Source organism: Zalophus californianus, chromosome 14 (assembly GCF_009762305.2).
Source record: "Zalophus californianus isolate mZalCal1 chromosome 14, mZalCal1.pri.v2, whole genome shotgun sequence".
NCBI lineage: Eukaryota > Metazoa > Chordata > Mammalia > Carnivora > Otariidae > Zalophus > Zalophus californianus.
The window spans coordinates 1,712,551-1,725,862 of NC_045608.1; the positions used below are offsets into that span (position 1 = coordinate 1,712,551).

Sequence of the window (13,312 nt, forward strand, 5' to 3'; positions counted from 1 at the left end):
AGACACTTGAGAAGATGCTCAACATCACTCATCATCAGGGAAATACAAGTCAAAACCACCATGAGATACCACCTCACACCTGTCAGGATGGCTAAAATCAACATTTCAAGAAACAACAGGTGTTTCTCCACAGATGCGGAGAAAGGGGAACCCTCTCACACCGTTGGTGGGAACGCAAGCTGGGGCAGCTGCTCTGGAAAACAGTATGGAGGCTCCTCAAAAGGTTAAAAGTAGAATTCCCCTTCCAATCTAACAATCACACTACTAGGTATTTACCCAAAGAATACAAAGATAGGAATTCAAAGGGCTACGCAGCACCCTGATGTCTATAGCAGCATTATTTACAATAGCCAAATCGTGGAAATGCTGTCCAGCGACAGATGAGTGGATAGAAAAGATGTGATTCACGCGCACACACACACACACACACACACGATGGAATATTACTCAGCCATGAAAAAGAATGAAATCTTGCCATTTGCAATGACGTGGATGGAGCTAGAGAGTGTAATGCTGAGTGAAATAGGTCAATCAGAGAAAGACAAATACCAGATAATCTCACTCATGTGGAACTTAAGAAACAAAACAGATGAGCAAGGGAAAAGAGGTGGAGGGTAGCTGACAAAAAGACTGGTAACTACAGAGAACACACTGCTGGTCACCAGAGGGGCTGGTCCCCCTGGGGTATTGGGGGATGGGGGAAATGGGGGATGGGGATGAAGGAGTGTACCCGTCGTGATGAGCACGGGGTCATATATGGAAGTATTGTATTGCTATATCGTACACCTGAAACTAATATAACACTGTATGTTAACTAACTGGAATTAAAGTAAAAACTTTAAAAACTGTTTTAAATAAATAAATAAAGGGAGGTTTGGAAGTTGGGGAAAAAAATGATCTCTTCCATTCCAGCCAGGGTGGCCATGTGATTACACACAGCAAGACGCAGACGGAAGGGTCTGGCACAGGCTTCTGAGGAAAAGCTTTGAGAGGCCAGTCCCTTTGGATCTTTGCTCTTCCTGAAGTCTTCTGACCTTGACCCTTTATTCTGGCTGGAATATGGCAGTGGTAAATAGAGGTGGAGCGGCTCTCAGGCTATCATGGGAATGGAAACCACAAGCTTTTCATCCTAGGACGTAGAAAGCTGGAAAGAGCATCACCCTCCACAATCAGAACAGCCCCCCTAATCTACAAAATTGTCCCTTTTCCCAAACCCCATCAGTGAGCAGAGGTTCAGGGAGATTCCCTAGCCTGAAATCTAAGGAAAGAGGGGACATGAGCATTGGCTTGCATGTGGCAGGGTGCAGGAGGAACATGGAGCCCCAGCAGGTGAGAAGAATGCAGTGAAAGACTTGTGGTGAGTTCGGAAAGGCGGGGTGCAGGCTCGTGTGAGCGCCGGGCCCCTGGCAGCTATAGGCAAAGGGGAGCACACACCCCCTCTCAGGCTCTTCTCTGTGACTTGGCAGACACTCCAAGGAGAGACGGGAGGCAACTCTCAGAGGGGCACACGCAGCACCGTGCAGAGGCAGGAAGCCTGCCTTGACCCTTCTCCCCAAGGAACAAGGTCCTTAAGTCTCTGAGAGAAGGACAGCTAATGCTGTACCCCCAGGGCACAGGGGAAAACCTCTGCAGCTGGAGAAAAGGCAGAAGACGCGAGCCCCCAAGACACCAAAACACAGGGCCACCGGGGCTGCAGTTGTATCAGGAAAACGATTCCTGCACACCCCCCCCCACCTCATACCAGACTAGCCAGCAGCAGCATCCTGGTCATGGGAGAGGCCAGAGCCCAAGGAGAGACACTCTGACGTCCTGGCACATGAGGGAGGCGTGAAGCCAAAGTGGAGCAGGAACGGGGAGTCACCCCCTCTGCCAAACCAAGGCCCACCCCAGAGCAAGGCTGTGCCGGAGGGATCGAGCCGGCCCTGCAGTGAAGGAGACACAGCAGGAGAGCCCAAACCCAGCTCCCCTCCAGACTAGCACACACGCACACATACACACACACACATGCACAGGTATGTGCACATACCCCCACATATATACACATCCATGTGCACACACCTATGCGTGTGTACACAAACGATGACATGCACATGCATGCGTGCAAACACCCATGCACACGCACCATCGTGCACACACCTGCACCATCGTGCACACACCTACACCCGTGCACACGCGTATGTGTACATATTCATTCTTGCATGTGTGTGTCTACATATACATGTGTGTGCATGTACGCATGTGAACACATGCGTACATGCACATGCATGCATGATCACACATACAAATGGATTAGCAGAAAACAGCTCTTCCCAAGCCCCAGCATGAATACCATGCACCTCAGTCTCCATGGTCTTACACGTGATGCCCGGCACTCATTCTAAAATAATGACACACGCAACAAAAAGAAAAACCAACACACCAACCATCCAGAGACAAAGCAATCACAATTACAAGACAGAAAATTTTGAATAACTGTGACCACCACAATCAGTGCTTTAGTGGAAAAGGAGGACAACACTCCTGGGCAAATGGAAATTATGGGAAGGAATACATATTTCAAGCAGAAATGGTATCACTGAAAATAAAATTGGTAACAGAACAAGCACTCCTTTGAGCTCATCAGGAGACTCGATGCAGTCAGGGAAACGGCCAGTGAACCTTATGATAGGCCAGTTAAAATTACCCAGACTGATGCACAAAGTGAAACTTAAAAGAATAATTTTAAAAAATAGCATGAAGGAGCAATGTCATAGTATCAAATAATCTAACACTTGTATAATTGAAATTCCAGAAGTAGAAGTGTGAAAAGGAGACCAAAAAATGTTTGAAGAGAAAACGGCCAAGAATGTTCAGAAATAACTAACTACATTCAGTTACAGACCCAAGAAGCTCAGGCAATCCCAAACCAGACAAATACCTCACACCACACACACAGCCCTAGACACATGATCATCAGACTTCAAGAAATCAGACATCAAGGAGAGATGGTGAAGGCAGAGGCGGGTAAGTGCACACAGAGGAGCAGAGATGAGAGTTACGGTTGGCTTCCTGTCAGGAAGGACGACGCAGGGACGTATCTGATGCACGGGGTGCAGGGATGGGGGCTGGCTGCGCAGAGCTGAGCATCCGGCAACTGTGCATCCAGCTTCTCTAGCTATGCCTCTGTCTGTATCTACACGTAGTAACATCTTTCAAAATGAAGGGGAGGGCATGGAATGGAGGGTGAGGAGTGACTCCCCGTGGGCATAGAATTTCATCGGCGGGGGGATGAAAATGCTCTGAAATTAAATAGTGGTGATGGTTGTACTTGTGAATACACTCAAGAATGTGCTGGTGAGTATACTCGTGAATACACTTGTGAGTATACTCGCAAATACACTCATGAATGCACTTGTGAATATAGTCGTGAATACACCCGTGAATGTAGTCATGAACACTTGTGAATGCACTCATGAATATACTCGTGAATATACTTGTGACTACACTCATAAATATGCTTTTGAATGTACTCATGAATACACTCGTAAATACACTGATGAGTAGGTAGACTTGTGAATACACTGGTAAATGCACTTATGAATATACTTGTGAATATACCTGTGAATATGCTAAATATTGCGAGTATACTAAATATCACTGAACTTTATGAATATTGTGAATATACTAAAATCACTGAATTTTACATTTTAATATACATGCTGCTGAACCGAGCTGACTTTCACATTTTAAAATGAATTCAAATTCAAAGTGAATTTTATGGTATGTTGATTATATCTCAATAAAAAATGAAAGTGAAATAAACACTTTTTTAGATGAACACAAGCTGGGAGAACCCATTACCAGAAGACCAGCACAACAAGGAACGTAAAAGAATTCCTTAGGCAGAACAACATGACATGAGACAAACCTGGGTCTACAGGAAGAAATGAAGATATCCAGAAAGGGTTACAGTTTATCTGAGTAAGAAAGGAACTTCCTCTCATTTGTGATTGCTATAAAATGAAGAACGACTAAAGGAGGGGTGACTGGGTGGACCAGTCGTTAAGCGTCTGCCTTCAGCTCAGGTCATGGTCCCGGGGTCCTGGGATCGAGCCCCGCATCGGGCTCCCTGCTCAGCGGGAAGCCTGCTTCTCCCTCTCCCGCTCCCCCTGCTTGTGCTGCCTCTCTCGCTGTCTCTCTCTCTGTCAAATAAATAAATAAAATCTTAAAAAAAAAAAACAAAGGAAAAAGAATAGAATGTGCTTTGGGTTGATAGCATATGTAAACATAAAGTGCAGGAAAAAATCACAAAGGCCAGGAGGGAGAAGGCGGGAGAATAAGCTACGAGGCGTGTACGCTCCACAAGTGGTCCACGATTATGGAACGTAGTACGTGATTATTTAAAGAGATATATCTTATGCTAGTCACTGAAAAGCCATTTAGTAAACCTGAGGGCAACCACTGGGGGAAAACCTGTTATAGAGCTACAAATAATAAGCTAATAATAAAGCATAAAATGGAATCATAACAAATTCTGCATTAATCCAGAAGCAGCAAGAAAGGGTACAAGGAAAACAACAACAAAAACAGATAAAACAAATAGAAAATCATTGGCAAGGACGGCAGATTTCGTACCAACCATATCAATCACCGCATTGAATTTAGATGATCTGAACACACCCAATGACACAGAGATTCCCAGACTGGATAAAATAGAAAGACCCAAGTATATCCTGTGAATCTTAAATATAAATACCCAGCTAGCTGAAAAGTAAAAGTAGACAGGAAAAATGTATCTTGAAAACACAAAATAGAAGAAAAGCGGAATGGCCATGTTATCAGACAAAGTAGACCTCAGAACAGGAGTTATTTTCAGGGATAAAGAAGATCATTACGTAAGGACCATGGGAAGAATTCAGCAACAACACATACATATCTAACAAAAGAATTACAAAACACACAGTACAAAAACAGCTATCACTGAAAGGAGAAAGAGACAAGCCCACAGCTGTATTCACAGATTCCTCTCTCGGTAATCAATAAAATAAGTAGACAGAAAATCACTAAGGCTACAGAAGCACTGACCAACATTATTGACCTAATTGGCTTAATGACGTTTATAAAACACTCAACCACAGAAAAATGACATCCTTTTTAAGTGCACATAATACATTCACCAAAATAGACCATATTCTGATCCATAAAAAAAAAAGCCTCAACAAATATGAAATATCAAAGCATATAAAGTATGTTCTCTAATCATAATAGAATTAAACAAAAATCCAAATGAAAGAAAGGTGTCTGGATTTGAGGTGATGAAATGTTCTAAAATTAGATTGTGGGGATGATTACATGGCTCTATCAATTAACTAAAAAACACTGAGTTGTACAGTTTAAATGGATGAACTTTATAGTACATAAATTACTAGAGCAAACAAGTGAGTTTACTAAGGTCACACAAGAAATACGGCCAACATAAAAATTTTATTGAATTTGATATGCTAATAATGAATGATTGGAAATTAAAATATGAAAAAGGTAATTTGTAATAGCACCCAAATGAAATAGGTATAACTCTAACAAAGTGTGTGCAAAAAGCACCTATGTAAATAGAAAGATCTATCGCATGCTTGGGTTGAATGACTAAGTATTGGTAAAATGTCAGTCCTCTCTCAAATCCCACCCAAATCCCCCAAGATCTCACCAGGAATTTTTTATAGAAATCAACAAGCTAACTCTAAAATTTATCTGGAAAGGTAAAGAAACTGGAATAGTTTTCAAGCTATTTTGAAAAATATATACAAAGTTGGAACACTTCCATACTGATTTCAAGACTTCCTATAAAGTTGCCGTGCTCAACAGAATGTGATACCAACGAAAAGTTACACCCACTGTAACGGACGAAACAGAAGAGAGAACGCAGAAATAGACCCACGCCTATACTGCTCCTTGATCTCCAACAGGAGTGCCAGGGATCAAGATGGAGAAAGGATGGTCTTTTCAATGCATGGATTGGAACAACTGGACATCCTCACGCAAGAAAAAAAAGGAGGTGGGTGGCTCAGTCAGTTAAGCCTCCGACTCTTGACTTCGGCTCAGGTGGTGATCTCAGGGTCGTGACATCGAGCCCCGCGTTGGGCTCTGCGCCTGGCAGGGAGTCTGCTTGAGATTCTCTCTCTCTCCCTCTTCCTCTGTCCCTCCCTCCCTCTCTAAAAAACAAAACAAAAACAAAAAAAGTCCTATAGGCTGAACCACTAGAGTGTACTTTCAGTTACTTGCACTTGAAAATAATCTCTAACTTATATAGTTGACATGCTAACTTGGGCCTCATCCTGACTATTCATCTTAGATAATTTCTCAGTCCAGAGTGAGTTTTCTCCTTTGTCTCTGGACTCAGCTGCTTAAACAGTCAGGGGTACCTACCAACAAGTCTATTTTCATTAACAGATGGGATCTTAAGTGACAGTGAGGCACTAAGTAATCATCATCTGTCATCACTATGATCATCATCATATAAGCAATTAGCATTTCATCCAGCAAACAATATAGTTTGCCATTTAGGAGTGAAATCAGCTGCAGAGAAAAAGACAATCAATTATCTTGCACCTTTTAGAAAATCATACTGAACCACTGCAGCAAAACTAGCAATTAATTCTTTACTCACTGTCTCTGAGAATAACAATGTCAAGCTCCATAAAAACCTTCAAAGATGGGGCTACATTTCAAGAGATTTATTCCTGGGAGAGCCTAGACCAACAAATAATCGAATCCTGGATTTCCTAAAGACCATACAAATGGCATTAAACCAGAAATCAAAAAAAAAATATTTAGATTTGAAACCCAGTTGAATTTCATCGCAGTCTTGTCACTGATTAGCCTAGAATAACTCAAACTATAACCAACTATCATAACACCCTTCCCAAAATCTTGTCCTTTTATTACTGTGTCAATCAGGGTGCTTTCTGTTGCAGACGATAGAAAATCCAACTCAAGATAGGCTTAAAGAATAGGGAAGGGACGCCTGGGTGGCTCAGTCAGTTAAGCATCTGCCTTTGGCTCAGGTCATGATCGCAGGATCCTGGGATCGAACCCCACGTCCATCGGGCTCCCTGCTCCGCTGGGAGCCTGCTTCTCCCTCTGCCTGACACTCCCCCTGCTTGGGCTACCTCTCTCTCTTTCTCTCTCAAATAAATAAAATCTTAAAAAAAAAAAAAAAGAACAGGGATAAAATATTACATATTTACTCAATCTGTGAAAAGTCCAGAGGATAGCAGGACTATCAGAACTCAGCCAAGCTCACCTGGAAGTTCACTCCTACGTCTGTCTTCACTCACCTTCCTTGGGCTCCATTCTCTAGAAATGGAGAGAGAGCAACAGAAACAGTAGATATGTGCGTAAATATAGCATACTGTTCTTCCCTTCAAAATGTTTAAACATCTTTGACAGCCGAAAGCAAAAACAAAAACAAAAACTAAAACATTGGCTGGCGGAGCCTTTAATGTCTACAGACAGAACATGTAAGTCAACCGCGCATACAGAGACCCACAGAGAGACAAGATTTCTGGTTTTTTTAAGATTTTATTTATTTATTTGAGAGAGAGAGAGACAGCCCAAGCAAGGGGAGTGTCAGGCAGAGGGAGAAGCAGGCTCCCAGCTAAGCAGGGAGCCTGGTGGACGTGGGGCTCGATCCCAGGACCCCGAGATCATGATCTGAGCCAAAGGCAGATGCTTAACAGACTGAGCCACCCAGGCGCCCCAAGAGACAAGATTTCTATATTCAAATTGAAGTCGTAGAATACTGATTCTAATTAGACCATCAAAAGTGGAGGATGTACTCTGTAACCCCTACAGCAACCATTAAAAAATTATGCAAAGAGATATAGCCAAAACCAAAATAATAAATAAAATGAAAGGCTAAAATATACTCCAGTAAACCAAAAGAAGTCAGGAAAGAGGAAACAAGAGGAACTAAAAAGAAACCAACAGAAAAAATATATATATAAAATGGTAGACTTAAATCCGAACTCACTGAAAACGAAGTGGTATGTGATACACATGATGATCTAAGTACATGCCGTCGGCAAGAGACTCACTGAAAACGTAATGATACAGGTCAGGAAAAGAGAATGGGAAAATATAAAACATGCAAACACTAATCCAAAAGAAAATAAAAAGCTAGACAGGTTATATTAATATCAGACAAGATGGACATCAGAACAAAGGAAATTAGCAAAGACAAAGAGGAATCATAGGTACATAAAAGAGCCGATTCACCAAGAAGACATGAGAATACTAAATGTGGGGGCGCCTGACTACAGAGCTTCAAAACACATGAAAGAAAGCCTGACAGAACTGGAAGGAGAAATAGATCCACAATTACAATTGGAGACATCAGCATTCCTCTCTGGGCCATAGATAGGATGGGGAGACAGAAAATCAGCAAGGGGTTTAGAAGAAATGAGCAACACGATGGACCATCTGGATGTAATTGGCATTTATGGGACACTCCACCCAACAACAGCAGAACACACAAGAGCGCATGAAACATTCACCAAGACAGTCCATATCCTAGGCCATAAAATAAATCCTCATTAATGTAGATAAGTGAAGTCAGGCCAGGTATGTTCTCTGGGCATAATGAAATTGAACCAGAAATCAATCACAGAAAGATAACAGGTAAATTTCCAGCTACTCAGAAATTAAACAACACGTTTCCAACCAATCCACAGGTAAAAGAGGAACGCTCAACGGAAGCTAGAAAATAGTTTCAACTGGGTGAAAATGAAAATCCGACTTACGAGAACTGGTGGGGTGCCGCCTGAGGGGGAAATGTACAGGCCCAAATCTGTCCTCTGAGCTTCCACGTGAGGGAACTAGAAAAGAAACAGCAAAGTAAACCCAAATCGAGCAAAAGGAAAGAAACGAGTTTTGCCAAGTCATTATATGTCACCCAGAATTTCTGAGCGGGAAAGTTCTTGCAGAAAGTAAGGTATCTCAGCAACCTCTCTGCTTCCAAGTCCTCAGTGACACACAATAACTCACCGGAGAGGTTACTTACTAATACGTCCCTCCCCACTGCGGCCCCACAGAGCTTCCCGAAATGGCCATCCCCTTCCCCTTCCTGTTGTGTCCCAGCTGAGCATCTCCCAGGCGGCCAGCCGCCCCCCACCCTTGCCCCTCCGGCTCCCTCTTCACACGACGCCACAGGAGCTCCCCTGCCCCTCTCCATCCGAAAGCCAACTGCTGCCAATAACCCCAGCCTCCGTCCCACAACCTGAAACCCAATATTAAGGTGCTTTTTGAAGTGTCTTACTTGCATTGTTTCATCTAGTGTTTCTGATAATCCTATAATGTAGGTACTAATCGTTTCTATATTTTTTAAGCAAGGAAACGGAGTCACAGACCATTAGATCACTTGCCAAAGACGACACAAGTAATAAAAAGAGGAGCAGGTGATTGAGCCCAGACAGCCCGGCTCCTGAGTTAATACTCTCATCCAACGACTTCACAGTCAGCCTCCCTTTCTGAGCGCCCAGGGCATCATGCCTGTCTGTGACCTGCCTTAAATTCTGCCTTGAATTCTGAGTGTTTGTGTCTTTATCTTCATTCTCGTACTAGATTATTAGTTCCCAGAGCACAAAGGCCACATCATATCAACTTGTATGGAATCAAATTCAGGGTTCATACAAATTTGTGGGGTGAGGGAGGGAGGGAACATATATTAGTTAGGGTTCTCCAGAGGAGAGAGAGAATTGGCTCATGTGATTGTGGACGCTGAGAAGTCGTGAGCTAGAATTCAACACCTGCCTTCTTTCTTACAACCACTGCCTCCACTCGCCCAGTGAAACCTTTTTTAACGTGTCCATGTCCTCACAGAGATTCAGCTATGGCCAGGCAGCAGCAGTCCGTGGATTACCTACACATGTGCCCATCGATCCATCAACAGAGCAGACTGAGCTCCCCACCCTCTGTATCCATCTGCCACCATCTCTCAGAGAATTTGTGTATCATTAAATATTTATGGAGCATCTACTGTACCCCAGATACTCTTCCAATGACTGGGGATGGAGTCGTCAACAAAAAAACCCGTGTCTGCCCTCAAGGAATTTCTATTCCAGTGGTGGGGGGCGGGGGAGAGAAACACACAAGTACACAAAAAGTGAGAAATTTGAAAACGTTGATGAGTGCTTTAAATAAACTAAACTAAAATGCCATTTGATGTTCTTGACCAGGGGGAGGGGGAGTGTGTAGATGTAGGGCTGTAGTTGACGGTGAGGGAAGAACATCTTGGCTGAACAGGTGATATGGGAGCAGATGCTGAATGATTGGATGGATCCAGGCATCTGAAGGAAGAGTGAGCCACACAGGAGAACGCCAGATCCTTAAGGCAAAAACGAGCCTGGTGTTGATGAGAATTAGAAAAACCGATGTGGCCAGAACAGGGTAAGCAAAGGAGGTTGGAAACAGGTCGGGCCAGAGGCCATGAAAGGGGCAGGACTGGGTTGAACATGGAATGGGAAGCCACCGGAAGGCTTCAAGAGCCCAGCATTTGAGTTAATTTACGTTTGTAGAGATTGCTGGGGCTGCCGTATGGACGGTGGACTGTCGGAGGCAGAGGACCACGGGACGCAGAAAGTGTGGTTTAGAAGCTTCTTGGAGACATCCACCCAAGAGGTCATGGCGGCTCAGCCAGGGTGGTTGGGGGGCAGGAAGTAGGATAACCCAAGATGTGCTTTGGGAAATAGAGTGGTGAGGGCGTAATGTGAACCGGATGAGGCCGAGGAGGGGATCTGGGTGTTTGGTTTGAGCAAGCAGGTAGATGGTCATACGATTTAATAAGAATGAATCTGGAAGGGAACAGGCTGGTGGCAGGCGGGGACTGGCATCAAGGAGAAGGAGGTGCTGGAACCACCAGAAGCCCAGAATTCAACAGATAACCAACCGCCCAGCGGTTCCCTGCTCCGCCAGGGCCCGTGTGGGTCTGAGAAAGTGATTGCTGTGAGCTGAGGGCAGATGGGTCCCATCCTCGCCCTGCCACCATGTTGGGGGCCCTTCAGGAGTGGCCTGGACACTGGCGACACTCACTGGGTGTTGTGAGGCAATCGACAGAGTGGAAACCCTTCTGGGAACAGGCTTACCCCTGGGACCCACCAGCAGCAGCTCTACACTGAGGCACAGGAAGGGGCACGGGGACCCCAAGGGCTCCTGGAGGCCTCACATCTCACGGCGGAATCACAGATTTCCACATCGTGGGCTGGTGAAGCTCTTGAGAATTCACACGTTGCCCACAAGAACCACTTCAGAAACCACTTGCATAACTAAAAATGTCCTTGTTGAGTTTTCGGTTTGTAATTTGAAGGGGGTGGAAATCCCCACTTCTCAGCTCGCTTTCTGAAGTGTGCCTCTCCTTCAGGAGCAGCCCCACCGGGTCCCTGCCTGGGGCCCGGCAGCTGGGGCTGTTAACAAAAGAACCTTTCACTGCCCCGCAGACATCTCCCTCCTATCCTGCGGGGCTCACCCATATTTATTTGTTTTCAATGTGGTGTTTTGCTAAGAGTCCGTGGAATGCACCTCCCTTGCCAATTGAGCTGGAACAGAACAGGCAAAGAGGCAGCTGACACCACAGTCAATTCCTTAAAAGTAACTTTTGAAAAAACAGGGAGGAAGTGCCTCTCTGTTTCTCTTCCTCGTACAGCTATCATGAATCTTTCCAGAATAAAAGGTCCTCCCCTTTTACCTTTTCTTCTGAGACCCGAGAGCCCAATTAGCCCCAGTATCAACTTCTGAGCGCTCACAGCCCAACCAAAGTCTGTTCTTTAACGAAGTCACTTGGAATTCAATAAATTAGATGTCATTTTGGCAAGTGGATGTGACAAAGGGGGAGGGAGATGAACTTAGTAAAACTCTCCCTTTCGAGCCAGCAGAAGTTTCATCAGGGTGGGTTTTTTTTTTTTTACCTCTCACTTTACCTCAGAAAAAGATAATCTATAGTTACATTTAAAAAAAAAAAAAGACAATTTCTCTTGGAATTTGGTTGGTAATATAGCTCAGAGATCCCTATGCATTCCTGGTCCTAAATTGTTTAGTAAATCCTGGGAGAGAAGAGCTTGACGAACTCCCAGCTGTTCGGTTTCATTCCTGCCTGGCCCCATTTCCTATAAAGCCTTACAGCCCATGAGAATTCCAGAGAAGATGGGTTATCTCATATTGCACTGTTTCTAAAATAAAGTGGCAGTGCCGTTGACTGTCTAATGGGTTTGACACTCCTCTCCTCAGAAAAGGAATTAAAAAGATGGTCCAATGCAGGATTTTGCTGTTTTGTGTTGGGGGATGGTTTCGAGGACCAAAGCCCCCCACAGCGTGCATGTCAATGTGGGTCCTGAGATGGAGAGGCCGATATACATGCTCAAACTGTACTTTTGAAATAACACTCAGCACCCTGGCCTTGGGGGGAAGAGGGACTGTGGAGCATACACGCCCAGCGATGACTAACGGTCATTATCTAGTATCTTCACGTTTGCCACAGATAGGATTGTCTGAGGTACAGAACTAAGATACCTACATAGTTAATGTGTCTTCGTCCAAATTATTTTTATTTCCTTGACCCTAAATTTTGGAGGTCTATTAACCACACTTAAGAAATCATCTAACTCAGAATGTGCAGAATTGTTGGAAACACAGGTTTTACACCCTGAATTCATCTTTCTCTCACACTTAATGCAATTGCCAGTTGTTCCATATCACTAAATGAAAACACACCATTTATGCAATGATTTAAGATCATATTTCCTGGGGCACCTGGGTGGCTCACTCAGTTAAGCGCCTGACTCTTGGTTTCAGCTCGGGTCATGATCTCAGGGTTCTGGGATCAAGCCCTGCATCAGGCACCGCGCTCCGTGGGGAGTCTGCTTCTCCCTCTGCCCCTCCCCCCGCTGATGCTCTCTCTTTCCCTAAAATAAATAAATAAATCTTTTCTGAAAAAAAAAAAAGATCCTATTTCCTGAATCCTGAATGTAATCTCCCTTACAGGTTATTTTAAACTAGTTAATTATTATTATTAATGTTAATATGCTGGTTGCATGGGTATCATTTATGTGACCTGTTCCTTTTCTGTGCCTTTATCAAATTATACCTATAATGGCATATTATTTCCCTCATACATACATGTACTTAGAGATGATCAGACAAAGAGTATGCCAAGTAATAATTATAAATGTAGGAAATAATAGCATTTCTAATCTATTTAAATTAATGATATTAAGCTACTGAAAAGTGTATTCCTCTGAAATCATTTGGTTCAGGTTACAAATCGTAGCCTATAGTGGGGGATGGT

The 13,312-nt window shown here is 43.9% G+C and overlaps 1 protein-coding gene across 1 annotated transcript in view; it reads right to left on the minus strand.

Moving 5' to 3' along the window:
* ADGRD1 (adhesion G protein-coupled receptor D1) overlaps nucleotides 1–8,833 on the minus strand; it is a 139,625-nt gene extending 130,792 nt beyond the window's left edge. The window contains exon 1 of the mRNA XM_035724046.1: nucleotides 8,778–8,833. The gene's annotated coding sequence lies outside the window, so the exon portion shown is untranslated. The remainder of the gene's footprint in view (nucleotides 1–8,777) is intronic.
* Between the last annotated feature and the right edge of the window lie 4,479 nt (nucleotides 8,834–13,312).